Here is a 15,352-nt window from a genome sequence, read left to right on the forward strand (position 1 = left end):
CCTAAAAGGTATTTACTAGGGCAATCGCTAATGGAATCAGCGCAACCCTAGACTTCCGTCAACCAAGTGATCACACAGGCTTCCGTAAAGGATATCCTACAGGAGTTGATATTCACACTGTTGATTAGATCACTGAGAAATGCGCAGAATATAAACAACTCCTCTACTATATAGCCTTCATTGATTACGAGAAAGCATTTGATTCAGGCGAAACCTCTGCAGTCATGTGCAGGCATTGCGGAATCAGGGTGTAGAAGGGCCTTATATGTGAAATACTGGAAGATATCTACAGCAAATGCACAGCTATCGTAAAGCCCTCCATAAAGTCAGCAATAAAATTCCGATAAGAAGGGGGGAAGGCATGGAGACACGATCTCGCCAATGCTATTCCCCGCCTTTTACAAGAGCCTGAAATGGGAACAATTGGGGATAAGAGTTACTGGTGGATGCCTAAATAATTTGCGATTCGCTGATGACAGCCTTGCTGAGTGACTCAGGAGATGAACTACGAAGCATGATCAAAGAGCTAGAATGGCAGCGCCGAATGGTGGGGCTCTAAAGTAACATGCAGCGAACCAAAGTAATGTTTAACAGTCTAGCAAGGGAACAGTCATTCACGATTGGTAGCGAGGGGCTGGAAGTGATTACAGTGATCTTGTAATAAAACAGCGCAAGGACACAGGATGAGAACGGCGATTGGTAGCGAGGGGCTGGAAGTGACTACAGTGATCTTGTAATAAAACAGCGCAAGGACACAGGACGAGAACGGAGAGAAGACAAACAGGGCGCTGAACCTCGCCTGTCCCCAACATTCACTCTGGATAATCTTGCACATTCTCCTGGTATGGCCCACAAATGGTCTCAGCATTCCACACATGGCTTGCAGATCCGTTGGGCAGGTTCCATGACGGAGATGGTAGGAGGCTGAGCGGGCACGGCAAATGCACACGGTGATGAGCGGAGACAAAACAGCTGGTTGTGACAAATCCAGGTGTCGACATGTAAAAGAGGCCCAGGAACTAGAAATGAACTGTAGTAAAATTGCAGTTTCGCCCAAACTGCCATTTTACTACAGTTCATTTCTAGTTCCTGGGCCTCTTTTACATGTTGATTACAGTGATGATAGTGAATTTGTATAGGGCAAGGGCATCTGCGGCCAAAGAGCGACACGGCACAGTGTGTTTCCGTTTTGCTCAAGGTAGCGTCAAAGGCGCATTTCCCACGCATTTCACCCTGATTAAGCCGACCACCAGACCAGGGGAAGCTTGTACACATTCTATCATTGGTGGTCGGTTCTCGGCGGCACTGGGGGTCGAACCCCGCACCTCCCGCATGCGAGGCGGATCCTCAGTCAATAGGCCACCACTGCGGTGTAATGGTGCTGGAAGTGGTAAGAGAGTACGTCTACTTAGTGCAGGTAGTGACGGCTGATCCAGATCACGAGAGGGAAATAACCAGATGAATAAAAATGGGGAGGACCGCATATGGCAGGTTCTCTCAGAATATGTGAATTTACGAATATCTATCTGTATCTTACTGGTATTCACCCATGGGGCATAAACGTAAAGGCTAACGTAAAGAATTCAGCTTAGTTAAGGACAACGTAGCAAGCTATGGGAAGCAAATGACAGGTGTAACGTTAAGCGACCGGAAGCGGGCGAAGTGGGGGAGGGAATAAACGGGGTTAATGACTTTCTAGATGAAGTCAAGTGGAAGAAATGGGCTTGGGCAGGGCATGTAATGCGAAGGCGAGATAACCGCTGGTCCTTAAGGGTAACGGAGTGGATTCCAAGAGAACGCAAACGTAGCAGGGGCTGGCAGATAGTTAGGTGGGCGGATGAGAGGAAGCAATTTGCGGGGACACCTTGGGCGCAGCTGGCATAGTACATTGATAATTGGAGAGACATGGGAGAGGCATTTGCCCTGCAGTGGGTGTAGTCAGGTTGATGATGATGCTGATGAATGCGCTCTTGAACAAAACGTTCGAGGCTATGATACCTACATTTCAACGAAACGACGAAACAGCACTGACAAACGGGACGAGAAAAAAGAAGAGGCAGACACATGCGCCGTACTTTCCACTTTATTGTTTACTGCGAAAATGGCGGCCGTATATAGCAGCAGGGCAAGCCAAGGCACACAGAGGAAATAAATGAGGCACAATCAAAATCGTGAGATGCATCCGGGAGCTACGAAAACTGTCACTGATTAAGAAAGGCGAATAGATAGAATTTGGGAATAGAGCCACCGAAGGTTGGCAGACATATGTGCCACCGAATTCATGCATGTGAAACGCCTCTGATATGCCTTTGATATTAGGCGTGCGGTCGAATCTTTATATTTTTGCCGTCATGGTTGTCTGATTCTAAATTGCCACACAGTCTTTGCAATCGGCGGAATGAGTGTCTATGTTATTTCGGCGTGAGGGATTACCTATGTGTTTTGCGTGTTCGCGTAGTCGCTCAGTGACGCACGGTCTGGCATCCTCATTTGAAATCGTCTACATGACATTGTAACCTCTTAAACAACAGCACAACAACAGTGGTGAAATTTATTTGGGTGTTTATTTCAGTATCCTGCAGGCCAGATTGGCCCAGGCAGGAGAGGCATGCGATACAATCATAATATACACGCACACAAGCACGCACACCCCACACAGACACACACACACCCACACCCACACACCCCCCACACCCACACCCACACACACACAAACGCATACCCCACACAGACACACCCAGCCACCCACCCACCTACACACACCCACACATACACAAACACCCCCCACACACCCGCACACACACACACACACACGCACACACGCGCACACACGCGCACACACGCGCACACACGCGCACACACGCGCGCACACGCGCACACACGCGCGCACACGCGCGCACACGCACACGCGCACGCGCGCACACGCGCACGCGCGCACACGCGCACACGCACACGCACACGCACACACACACACACACACACACACAAACATCTAGGTACATCTAATTCAGGAAATAATTTTGAAGCTGTTCTTGGATGCTGGTAGCCCGAAAAACAGATTCAGCAGGGCGTTCCAGTCGGAAATAGTTTGGGCGACGAATCTGTTTGTATGCTTTGTTTAGGCAAAAAGTGGCTGTAAAGAGTGTTCCTTGGTGTGGCGGGTCTTTCTGGTGCTGAAATGGCTGAGAAATATAGGATAAATGATTTCAAGTTTACCTGTCATGGTTTTGCGAAGATTGGAAATGCAGTTGATTTTTCTGGCACATGTAACAACGGATTTTTATTACAGTCCATAGCTTTGTCGCAGAGTCGGATCGTCTCCATTTATTGAAAATAAAACGGACTGCCTTTCTTTGAATCAGTTTGAGTTGATAAATTTCTTTTTTAGTGTGTGGATCCCATATACCCCAAGCATATTCAAGTTTCGACCTAATGAAAGTATTTTGTGCCAATTGCTTTATGTTCCATTGACTTGCCTTTTAATTTCTTGAAACACTCTCTTGCACATCCTTCCCAGCTTATTTGTGGCGGAAAAATGGAGCTTCATGCCGGCTTTCCTAAGATGTACGAAAAAATTTCGTTTGAAAATTCCTTTTATCTCAGCAGACGGTGTCTTATCATTGCTACGTAGACTTGATATTAAGAAAGGTTGCGGAGCTGAAGGTATTCCAAACACATTCTTGAGACGCTGTGCTTCACAAATAGCGGAATACTTAGCCAACATGTTCGCAGCTTCCTTGCGTTCAAGTGATTTACCTTCTGACTGGAAAGTCGCACGGGTAGTACCAATTCATAAATCGTGCGATCGAACAAATTTATCCAATTATCGTCCTATATCAATAATTAACAGTTGCTGCAAACTTTCAGAGCATATACTGGCTGGTATTATAAGAGATTTTCTCAGTAGCAAAGACATACTCTCACCTTTTCAACACGGATTCCGAAAGGGAATGTCAACAGTTACGCAACTTGTAGCTACCGTTCATGACTTCTCTTGTGTTCTTGAAAATTCGGGACAGGTTGACATACTGTTCCTAGACTTTGCCAATGCCTTCGATACGGTCCCACGCAATAAGCTTATTTATAAATTAGAGCTCATCGGTCTTCCTCTCTACGTGATTCAATGGATAGATGCATATTTGGAAAACAGGAGTCAGTTTGTTGATGTAAATGGGGCAGTTTCCGGTTCCCTAGGCGTCTCTTCTGGTGTACCGCAAGGAAGTGTATTGGGTCCTTTATTGTTTCTCCTATATATAAATGATTTGCCAGGTGTTGTTCCAAATTCAGTATCCATACGATTATTTGTTGATGATTGTGTATTGTTCAAATAGATAAGGGAATCCTCAGACCATGGCGTTCTCCAAGATTCCCTGGCAGCTATTGATCAATGGTGTGTGGATTGTAGCATGGCTCTTAACATCAAGAAAACTGTACTGCTACGTGTAACAAGGAAAAAACATATTAGCACTTTCACTTATTCTCTTCAAGGCGGCAACATTCAAGAAGCCGCCAGCCATAGGTATTTAGGACTAATACTTACCAATCAATTAAACTGGTCAGCGCACATATCCCAAATTTGCCCTTCAGCATTCTCAACATTGTGTTTCCTAAAACGAAAACTCAGTTCCGCTCCCTCTAATATTAGGTTTTTAGCATATAACACTTTTCTTCGGACGAAGCTCGTATATGCATCTATTATTTGGGATTCGCATACAGAAAAGAACATTAACTTCCTTGAAATCATTCAAAGGAAAGCAGTCAGGTTTATTTCCCACAAATACAGCAGATTTGATTCTCCCACAAAGCTAATGGCAGAAAATAATATCCCACTTCTTTCAGACCACCGAAAAATAAACCGAATTTTGTTCCTCCGTAAGATTCTTTCACGCGAGGTAATCATTCCAATACCTAACTATGTTCAACCTATGTTCTAACTATGTTCTTTGTCTTCAACTAGTCATGCTGCAACAGAATTCATCAACTTAACACTAGATTTCAACTTATTTCAAGTGATTAGCCAGAATACGCGTGGTTCTAACATTCTTGACTTAGCTCTATCCACTGCTCCCGATACCATAGGGCCGGTTATGTATCTTGACGGATTTAGCGATCATAAGATGTTGCAGTTTGATATTCTAGTTCCGAGCTTGTTTGCAGGTATTACAACTAAAAAAATGAGAGATTATAGTAAAGCACGATGTGATGAAATTAACACGGCACTTGCCACATTTTTCAATGAGGTGTTTTTCCCGCTAAGGAACGAACGATCTACCGAAGAAAACTGGTTGCTCTTCAAGCATAAACTATCTACATTGATAGAGAAACATGTTCCTCTTATTTTACAATAGCTAGTGACATAAAAAATCCATGGTTCAACAAGACTCTCCGTCGATTACGGAATAAAAAGAAGCGCCTATACAGAAAAGCTAGATCTGCTCCTTCTTCGACCTCGTTGGAAAGATATAAACTGTGTTTGAAAGCGTACTGTTCTGCTGTTACCGCTGCCAAAAACAAATACTTCACTCATGATTGCCGTCACTTTGGCAGACTAATCCTAAGAAGTTTTGGCAGACTATATCTCCCGAAAGTAAACATGATCTCATACAACTGCACAATACTGATGGCTTGCCGCTAGCTGACACTGAATGTCCAACCGCGTTCAACAGATTTTTTGCATCAGTGTTTACTAAGGAAGATAATTCCAGTATGCCAATTGTTCTCGAGTCTGACTACCCATTCATGGAACCCATCACCATTAGTGCTGAGGGTATCGCATCACTAATTAAAAATCTAAAGTTATCATCATCTGCCGGAGTGGACAAAATTAACTCGAAGATACTTAAAAACACCATTTCAATTTCAAGCCATATTTTGTGCCATATATTTCAGCAATCACTATCCTCCGGAGAACTGCCCACTGACTGGAAAAAAGCCAAAGTCATCCCTGTCTTCAAAACCGGTAACAAAAACTCTCCTGATAACTATCGGCCTATTTCGTTAACATGCATATGCTGCAAATTACTTGAGCATATTATCGCCTCTCACATTTACAACCATCTGGAACGAAATGACTTCTTCTTTTCAAATCAGCATGGTTTTAGGAAAGGCTACTCATGTGATACCCAGATATTTGAATTTACTACTGACCTGCATTTCAACATGGATGATAACCAGCAAACAGATTGCATTTTTTTAGATTTCTCAAAAGCATTTGACAGAGTTGCACATGGCCGGCTGTTTACAAAATTATCTACCCTTTCCCTTGATTCCCTCACATTATCTTGGCTTCGAAACTTTCTCTCATTACGTCAGCAATTCACAGTTGTCAACGGCTCTTCCTCATCCCTATGTGACGTAACCTCAGGCGTACCACAGGGAAGCGTACTTGGACCCTTACTTTTTCTAATCTACATTAAAGACCTTCCCACTAACATTTCATCCCGCTTACGCCTTTTCGCAGACGACTGTGTTGTTTACCGTAAGATCGCTTCTGAGACTGACCACCTGACCCTTCAAAATGATCTTGACAGTATTGTTGATTGGTGTAAAAACTGGCCAATGATTCTTTACCCTAATAAATGTAAATCAATGACTTTTAGCCGCAAGCATGTTATTTCTAACTTCATATACTCTATAAATAATACCTCTCTATCAAGGGTTACGTCGTACAAATACCTTGGAATTCAGTTCACACCAAATCTTTCATGGTCTTCTCATATTTCTGCAGTCTGCAAGAAAGCATCGAGGACATTAGGTTTCATACCCCGGAACCTTCGGAACTCACTTAGCTCCGTTCGAAAACTTGCATATCTTACATTTGTTCGCCCACAGCTGGAATTTATCTCACCTATATGGTCTCCCCATCAAAAATATCTCATAGATATGCTCGAGTCCATTCAAAGCAGAGCTGCCCGGTACATTTTTAGCAATTATAGTCCCCTCGCAAGTGTACCCCAGCTTAAAAACCTTAATGACATACAGACACTTGAAATTCATCGCTCCATTTCACTTCTGTGTTTGTTCCATAAATATGTTCACACCCGTCCTTCGTTATTACCTCTGGCATCACCTTTCCGCTCTTCACAACGCTTACGCAATCAACTCAGCTTCAACCGGATACATGGGAAGACCCTGTCGTTTAATTTTTCTGCATTACCTAGAGCAATAAAACTCTGGAATGATCTTCCTGACAACATAATCTCTTTCATTGATCCTGGTGAGTTTAAAAAACATCTATGTATGCATTTATTGCCATAGTGATGTTCAAAATGTACAACAGTTTCATTTGTTCTTAACGTTGTTTTCCCATTTACCACTTCTGTTACCCCTGGTTGCTTTTTTTTCTCATGTTCGTGTTTCGCTTTTTTTTCCCTCTATTTTCGTGTCTGATGTTATTTTCTCCGTTTTGTATAAATTTCGTGTTCCTTTCTTGTATTTGACTTGTACCGCGTTCTTGTACCGATATTACGGTTTTTTCCATCTGTATATACCTTTTTTTCGATTTGCCCCCCTCACCTAATGCTCTTCGGGGCCTGTGAGGTACTAACAAATAAATAAATAAATAAATAAATAAATAAATAAATAAATAAATAAATAAATAAATAATGTTCAACCTTCTACCACCAGACGTACACGACACACTGAGGAACACACACTGCAGCCTATCTTCACACGAACAAATTCATTTAAGTATAGCTTCTTCCCCCGAACCATCTCCGATTGGAACATGCTCCCAGAATCCCTTTTTCAAAATAGCAATTTTAGCAACCCATTGGAAGAACATTTCCTTGGTTAAGTTGTCTCATTTTGTATTTTTTAATGCTGTTGTTTTTATCTTCCCTTTGTTATCGCCGAATGATGCTGTGTTGTTTTTTCGTTTCTTTTGTGTATTGTTAGGTTGTTTGCCCCTCCTGCCTGGGCCACATGGGCCTGCAGTATTTTGAAATAAATAAATAAATAAATAAATATGTGTGGCTTCCGAGATGTTCAGGTTTGCTTCAAACTTACGTTACTATACAATCTCGTTAGTGGTTTTGATTTCATAAAATTAAACTGCACTAGTAAAGATGTATTTCAACGGAGCGTTCTTTGTGATTTCTCTACAGATTGAAAGGAATAACAGACAAAAAAAGCATCCTTCGTGGTTGACCTTCTTCTTACAGCTTGTAATCTTTCCTGTTCGTTAATGAAACCTTCTTCAGTCATTAGCGAAAAGAATTTCAGAATCAGAAGAAGCACGTTTCTCTCGAAATATATTCTGCTAAGTAGATAATTCTACTTTAACCGAAGCCGCTACAAGCATCGCTTTCCGCCACGCTTTCTACACCGGAGTGAATGACGACGAGCTGTGAAAGGGTGGACGGAGCGCTCTCTTCCCCGGTGCCGCCCCGCAGGCTCGTGAAACGCATCCTTAATGAGTTCAGCGATAATCGCTGCCTCGCTTATGTCAGGCCGCGATGATAAGCCCCTTCTTCGTCTGTGCCTTGCACTTTCCTTCCTTCGTTCGCTTGTAGGGGCGCTCGCCCATTTCATCAGCTTAATTTCCCTAATTTCAAGCTTTATTCGGTATTACTTTTGGCTGTATATATGCGAATGCTTTAAGGCTCTATCTGACCTCTCGTCTCTTCCCCGCTCCATAACTTTCATCCGTCTGCAAAGCTCCATCTTGTATACAACAATAGATGAGTCTCATCGCTCAAGTGATTTTCATTTTTAATGCCCTCTCCTCTTTTTGCACGTGTTCGCTCAAGGAGTAGGGGCTCGCAGCACAAGGGCTGTCAACTTGTGACAAAAAGAACGCCACCGTGGGACTGCTTTCTTTTGAGTTTTTTTTCGTGTTAAATTTGCCGCTTATGCTTACATACACGAGCAATAATAAAACAGTTTTAAGAAATATAACTTACGAAAACAAACTCGAAACACTAAGAAATGTCATTTTTGCGAATTTAAAGCTTCTTTATTCTGATTGTTTTGAAGGGTACCTTGGAATTTAGAATTTATTTTTCTTTAATTTTACTACTACATTTTTTAGTCAATTAGAGGAGTCACAAATTTTGCACGTTTCCTTCACTGGTTGGTGCATATTTCCAAAAGCGAGGTAAATATCTGTCTCATACTTCTCCCCCATCATCTTGCGTTCTTGTATGTGAGTTTCCTTCAAGCACAGAACGTATAAAGTGTGGTAAAAGAACGCCTAGCGGGAAAAAGCAATATAGGTTAATTGATATGTTTCTATAGTACCATAAAGAGCAAGATGTACAGTCTCTGCCAAAAGTAACCCGGCACAGATGGTTTGTTTTTTAGCCGCGTAGCCAAGCACTCATAGCAGGCCTTAAGCTCTGATTCTGTGTAAAGAAAGGTGATACCTTGTCCTTTCATTACGGCACCGTTCGGTCTTTAGGGCTGCTGTAAATGCTCCGTTATATGTTTGAGAAGCAAAAACTTGTTGCTCGGTTGCTTTTGGCAAAGAGGGGTACATGAGCAAACGATTTACAGCTGACTGACCATGGTCAGTGACCAGTGAATCTCATCAAGCCATGATTCCTGACCAGACGGTATGCCGTCAAACCCTCGACTACTGACTGACCAAGTCGGACAGCGAAGCAAAATTTCGGAGCTCATTCGGGATTCCTTGATCAAAATGAGGTGGTGAAGAGGAATAGCCGGAATTTTATAGAAGGAGTTGACTGGGTATATATTAGTGCATGCTTCCTGCTGCCGTGCTCACAAGACGGCGAAAAGAAAGCTGGCTACCTGCATCGGAAAGGCGAGCAAAAAGAACCTTATTTCTGCCTCCTGAGTGGGCTCGGCGGTACCATAAGCCACACAATGCTGAAGTTCGTGCTCTTTTTTTGTTCAGATCTGCCTTCCTCGCTTGTTGCCACTTAAACTGTTCTGCGGGCATCAATCCTGACGTCACGGCCTACATGCCATCACCGACATCGCCAAAGTTCCTGGATGAATCAGCTGGCTACTGTATGGGCGGTCCTATACCTCTCTTGCTGTTGGCAATCTTGACGTGTCCGTCATCCCACATGTGTGCAACCCGTGCAAAGTTGCCGTCACGGTAAGTCGTCCATTCACCTTCAAGCTCAGTCCCGTGGTGTCGAAGAGCGTGCATCTAAATTTCACGCCGTACCGTTCCTTCATCAGTGGGCGACGTGGCAGCAGTGCGAGCATCAATCACGCTTGCTCGCCGCCTACTTCTTATGCAGGCATTTAACCTTCAGGGTGTCCTATGTGTCCGCTGTGATGATCGGTTCTTACTGCTGTTCCCTTGCCCACACCACTGTTGCAAGTTCTTTGCTTACGCTTCTCTGTACTCTCAAGTCGCTGCTTGTATTAGTAGATTGCTGCAAAATGGGGACATTGAAAGCAATCCTGGTCCTTCTGACTCATGATGTAACAATAGCGCAAAAGGAACACGAGGGACGGAAAGGAAACGACGCAAACAAGCGCTCCCACTACCAAAGTAATGTTTTCTACCGATCAACAGTCGGTGCCTGATATATTCGCTGAGCTTTTGAACGGAAAGCAAAAGTTAGCAACGGTGCTGCCCAAATTAAACAATTTTATGCTGCTATTATGCACGTTTTGAGACAACTGAATTGCGCGTTGTTGCTCTGGACACCTCCCTACAAACACCCATCGCCGACAGCGGCAGTTTCAGCAGTGAACTTGGCCGTCTAACGTCCGAAGTTCACAATTTTTTAACTAAAAATGATGAGTTGGGAAACCGTGCACGCAGGAACAACGTAACTTTACATGGCCTGCCAGAATCCTCTGGTGAAGATAATGAGAGCCTCTCTTCAGACATCGCGAACTGGTTTCAGGAGAAACTTAAAATGAGCTGCCTTTAAACAGAAAGACGTCATCGTCTTGGAAGGCCTTCACGTGACCGTCCACGTCCCATGATTATGAAGCTTCTTATTTCCTTGAGAAAGCATTAGTGTTCAGAGAAACGGCCACATGCTTAATAAGGAAACCGACCACAGATTTTCTCTATACGTGTTCGCGATATCCGCCAAGAGCTTTGGGAAGCTTCTGTAAGCTGCAGGAACAATAGCTCATGATGTTCGGTGAAACTAGAGCAGTGTCCCTCATGCACTGGAGAAAGCAGCCCGTAACACTTCCTTAATGGTGGTCCTGGAGCAGCACCACTCCATCCGGGCTTCCTTGTTTACCGCAGTAATGATCTTTGTGGTAAATTTAAGCGCCAGAAGCCTTCTTAATAAAATTCCCGACAACTGCTCATTACCCTCACATAACTGATATTACTGAAACTTGGTTACATGATAGCTTAAATGAATCCAAAGTTGTGTTAAGTGGATTCACGTTAGTAAGAGCTGGAAGAACGATTGGTAGAGGAGGTCGTGTCGCACCCTCTATACGCGCTCTCGTTTCAAGTTTCCTGTTCTTGCATCTCCATGTCAAATTGAATAGCTTTTGCATAAGGTTTACTTAAAAAGATCATTTACATTAATTGCAGCGTTTTACCGGCATCTTCACTCATGCGATGATCAGTTATTTATTCTTTGCAAAATTCTGCATCATTTTAATCCATAAGATATAGTACTTATCGTAGGTTTTAATCCGCCAGGCATTCATTTGCCTTCTGTAAGCATTAGCGGCTACGATGTATCTTTGTCAAGAAGTAGTTAAACCTTTCCTTGTCACTTGGCCTCATACAAATTGTCCACGCTAACACGATGCAAGCGGCTGTTCTAGAACGTTTTTTCCTAGCTACAACGTTTTCGAAAATAGTTTCCAGTGCTACGTTCCTGATGACATATCTGACCATAAGATCTGCCACCCTTAATGATCTGTCACGTTGCGTATCCGTTAAAATTCCTCATTACGCTGATGAGTGCGTCCGGTTTCATAGCATTAACACACCACTTGACCATGAATCGCTTAACAACTCAATCCCTAAATTTTGTAGGTGGTAAATGGCATGGCAAATTAACATTAATTTCTCTAAACAGTTTCCAAGCTCTTTTCTTGGCGCCCATCTCCTTCACTTTTCATGTACACTTTTCAAGGTAAGAATTTGAACAGAGCAACAGAATTTAAGTACGGCGGTCTTCATTTTTCTCAAGACATTTCAAGGTCGAAGCAGATTGATATCTTATGTATTAAAGCTTTTAAACGTCTTGAGTACCTCCATCGCACATTTCGTAAGGCCCCAAAGGGTACCAAACTGCTGTCATATAAGCACTTATCCGCCCCATTCTTGATTACATCCGTATCGCATGGAATCCTGAAATGAAATTTGATATCAAAAAGTCGAAACACTTCGAAAGAAATCGGTACGCTTCAACTTTAACAACTACGGCCGAGATTTTTCCCTTATTCCCATTATACACTCTCAGGTCTCACAGCACTGTCATCTCGCTGCCGCCTAAAATATTTGATATTTTTACACAGAGTGGGTCATTCTGAGCGCCATTTTATAGACAATTATTTGAACTTCCGCAAACCCTGGTCACTAGCAGTTACCATAGCCAGAACCCTAACTCTTTCTTTTGCCGCACTGAGGCGGTCAAACACGTACAGCTTGTTTCCCCTGCGAATTGAGCTCTGGAATTCACTCGCTGGAATCCTTCGCTTGCTACCCGAATTCAGTATTAGTCTTTGTAGCGGAGTCATTGCTTAGACAGTTTAGAAGGCTTGAGAGGGCCGTTGATGTTCCTCACCTCACACTTGCAAGCGAAAAAAGGCCTTTTCAAGTCCTGTATGTGCACACGCTATCGCAAAATGTCAAAAGGGTGGCCAACAAGTTCGGGGTTGATTTTGTTTTTGCAGCTCCTTTGAAATTGTTCCGTCTGTGCGCCATGACCAGCAGGTGCTAGGGTAAAAGACCAAAGAACAAATGTGTCACAAAACACCAAACTAAGTTTGTGCCCTGCACTGTTGGAGTGGTGTATAATGTTCCACTCAGCTGTGGGTCTCTGTACATATGCCAGATAGGGCGCTGCTTAAATGACAGGCTCAGAGAGAATGCCAATTCCCTGGGCTCAAATGGCGGCTCAAACATGTCATTGCATTGCCTTAAATGCAAACACTACATTGACAGGAATAAAAAATTGCTGACGCTCAGCTTGGCTAAGCCTTGGGAATGCGAAGCATATTAGGGCTTATCTTGGTTTACCTTGGTTATGTTGTAGCTAGATTAATCCACGACAACACCAGAATGTCATTCATCATCGTTTATTTTTTGCAAACCAATGAATACACTCTTGTGATCTGTAAAGCTGTGATTTTGATTCCACCGCTGGACTGCATCCTTCTTCGGAGGCATCGTGTATCTACTGAGGGGGAGCGCAACCGCCTCCTCTTATATACTCCAATATGGCGCCATAATGTCACGTGGTGTGACGGCTAGGGGTCCCACGGCGACGGCGCGAGGTGGAGGCCGGCTCTCTCATCCGATGTCACGTGGTGTGACGTCACGATGTCACGTGGCGTGACGGCTAGGGGTCCCACGGCGACGGCGCGAGGTGGAGGCCGGCTCTCTCATCCGATGTCACGTGGTGTGACGTCACGGTGTCGCGTGGTGTGACGTCACGGTGTCACGTGGTTTCACGGCTAGGGGTCCCACGGCGACGGCGTGAGTGATAGCTCTAGCAATATGCTTCGCATAATAAGTAGAAACAGCAGTGTCGTCCTCTCCTCCATTCTACGCTTGTTATCGTGAGAGCTTCCGATAGGCTGGCCCGGGAAATCGCGGAGGCCCTCGAACGTCTACTACGGAAGGCTGCGTGAGTAAGGCATCCGTAGCCCTTCTCAAAAAAAGAACTTGATTTTCTTCGCGATTGATAACCCGCTTCCTTGTTCCTGGTTTTTGGGCATTTCCGCTGAGTTCCGGTATGAATTCTCTTGTTCCTATCACTGATGCCATATTTGCTGCACCAATGTGCTCCCACACGTGTTGCACTGGTATTGTACGCTTGCGCTCTTCCTGCTTCTTAAGGAGATGTATCGTTTCCGAGAATACAGCTGCAAGTTTGCGCTGCAAGTGTGTGCGTGTTTCTCCCTCTGTCCTGTTAACCTGCGCAAAGTTTTCTTGAAATATCGCTACACCAACTGGCACAACGCTCTGCTCTACTAAGTTCCATTTTGGCGGCCATCACTTGGTAGTGACATTTTCATTTTCTTTGTCTTTGCACGTTTGTATTGTTATAGATGACTTTTTCTCTCCCTGCCCACTCCTGTTATAGCCTTATAAGGCTGCAGTTAGAATAAAGAAACAAATAAAGTGAACCAAACTGTGCAACTTGAGACTGTGCGACTGTTGGACTTTATGCTGGAAAATGTTGGACTTTCTGGAAGACAAGAAAACTTACGCTCCTTTTTTTACGACGCATCAAATCGGCCAGGAATTAACCTTCATTACGTTTTGGGTGGCATGAAGCATGCCACTAATCCGTATCCATTCAGTATGTGACGAAAATCGCACTTAAAACGCTACCTACTCGTCTTGTCCGCTTCATTGCGATCAAGGAACCCGTACTGGGTTCGCAAACGTCTTTCCTCATTGTTTCACCCTGTCAGTGACTGTTTTTTTTTACTTCTATGCCTGACCAGACAAATTTTCCTCAAATGCACTGGCAAGTGCACAAGATGCACTTGAAAGGAAATGCTCAGAAGTTGTCAAACCTGAGTTCGTTTTTGCCACCTAGCAATAGAGTCCCGCAACTTCACCTACATTACATGGTACAGCTCGCGCTTCGAGCTCTATTTAAATTTTGCGCAGAGTTCATTCCTGAAGAGGGCAAATACGGGCTGGTTGGTACATGTTTTACGAATTTGAAAAAAGAGCGCAATCAAAGACGAGACACAAGAAGGACAAAACACCAGCCCTGACTAACAACGAAATGGTTTATTGCTACAGGTGAGGCAGCATATAAATGAAATGGCACGAGTAAAAATACAAAATAAGCCTGCTAACCAACAAGTGCAGAATTGTGATTTTTTCGGCTCAATGCTTGTCATGATTTCGAAAGAAACACAAAGTAAGTAACACACTTTACGATGGATGAAGTTCATTCGGTGCGATAGCTCGCTTTACCTCCAAGGGAGGAGTTGATGGCGGGGGAAAGCTGAACTGCAGGCCTCTATAGCGCACCGCAAAACTTTCTGCCTGAGCCCCCTTCGGGCTCATCTAGAGAGGACGTGAGCAGAGGCGGATCATCGCTTTCAGTGCGAACGGAGCTGCTCGCTTCATAGCCGTACACGCGTTCATCAAAACGTTCTCCTCTCGCAGGGAGTGGCGTACGTGCTTTATTCGGGGTCATTTTCTTTCTCGGTGCTGCACACTGCGCACAGAATGGGCAAAAATGAATGCTTGCAA

The 15,352-nt window shown here is 44.0% G+C and overlaps 1 pseudogene; it reads left to right on the plus strand.

Moving 5' to 3' along the window:
* LOC149345821 (uncharacterized) overlaps window positions 1-11,072 on the plus strand; it is a 101,750-nt pseudogene extending 90,678 nt beyond the window's left edge.
* Window positions 11,073-15,352: the final 4,280 nt, after the last annotated feature.

This window comes from Amblyomma mixtum, chromosome 4 (genome assembly GCF_055824585.1).
Source record: "Amblyomma mixtum isolate Tamu chromosome 4, ASM5582458v1, whole genome shotgun sequence".
NCBI lineage: Eukaryota > Metazoa > Arthropoda > Arachnida > Ixodida > Ixodidae > Amblyomma > Amblyomma mixtum.